The sequence below is a fragment of the Oncorhynchus gorbuscha genome, linkage group LG09, assembly GCF_021184085.1.
Source record: "Oncorhynchus gorbuscha isolate QuinsamMale2020 ecotype Even-year linkage group LG09, OgorEven_v1.0, whole genome shotgun sequence".
In the NCBI taxonomy this organism is placed as follows: domain Eukaryota; kingdom Metazoa; phylum Chordata; class Actinopteri; order Salmoniformes; family Salmonidae; genus Oncorhynchus; species Oncorhynchus gorbuscha.
In genome coordinates this window covers 1,592,975-1,594,277 of record NC_060181.1, presented here as the reverse complement: position 1 = coordinate 1,594,277, position 1,303 = coordinate 1,592,975, and positions in this window count along the sequence as shown.

Below are 1,303 nucleotides of genomic sequence, written 5' to 3'. Positions count from 1 at the left end.
TTGCTTCTGCTGTTGTTGACTCTAATCACCCAGGGTCACAACTACAGGCGATGCACGCGCTAATACACACATCGCTAATACACACATCGCTAATACACACACAGTAACACTCTCTGTCCGGCCCGGCCAAGTCCCCCATCTGTGACATATGTCAGTCCTAGTCTGTTGTCCCTTAAATAACGTCTCACTGTGTATGGCAGGCGCCGAACACACACACACACACACACACACACACACACACACACACACACACACACACACACACACACACACACACACACACACACACACACACACACACACACACACACACACACACACACACACACTGTCTTGTAGAGCTAACATTGTGGGGACACACAATTCAGTCTCATTCAAAATCCTATTTTCCCTACCACTTAACCTTAAACCAAAACTTAACCCGAACCCTAACCCTAAACCCTACTCTAGCTCCTAACTTTAACCCTAAACCTAACCCTAGCTCCTAACGCTAACCCTAATTCTAACCTTAACCCTAAACCCCCAAGAAATACCATTTGACCTCGTGAGGACTTCTGGTCCCCACAAGAATAGTTAAACACGTCCACACACACTAATACTACACATACACACACTGTCACTATGGGGCAGCAGGTAGCCTAGTCGTTAGAGCGTTGGCCCAGTAACCGGAAGGTTGCTGGATAGAATCGCTGATCTGTCGTTCTGACCCGAGCAAGGCAGTTAACCCACTGTTCCCCTGAGCAAGGCAGTTAACCCACTGTTCCCCTGAGCAAGGCAGTTAACCCACTGTTCCCCTGAACAAGGCAGTTAACCCACTGTTCCCCTGAACAAGGCAGTTAACCCAGTGTTCCCCTGAACAAGGCAGTTAACCCACTGTTCCCCTGAACAAGGCAGTTAACCCACTGTTCCCCTGAACAAGGCAGTTAACCCACTGTTCCCCTGAACAAGGCAGTTAACCCACTGTTCCCCTGAACAAGGCAGTTAACCCACTGTTCCCCTGGACAAGGCAGTTAACCCACTGTTCCCCTGAACAAGGCAGTTAACCCAGTGTTCCCCTGAACAAGGCAGTTAACCCACTGTTCCCCTGAACAAGGCAGTTAACCCACTGTTCCCCTGAGCAAGGCAGTTAACCCACTGTTCCCCTGAACAAGGCAGTTAACCCACTGTTCCCCTGACAAGGCAGTTAACCCATTGTTCCCTGAACAAGGCAGTTAACCCACTGTTCCCCTGAACAAGGCAGTTAACCCACTGTTCCCTGAACAAGTCAGTTAACCCACTGTTCCCCTGAACAAGGCAGTTAACC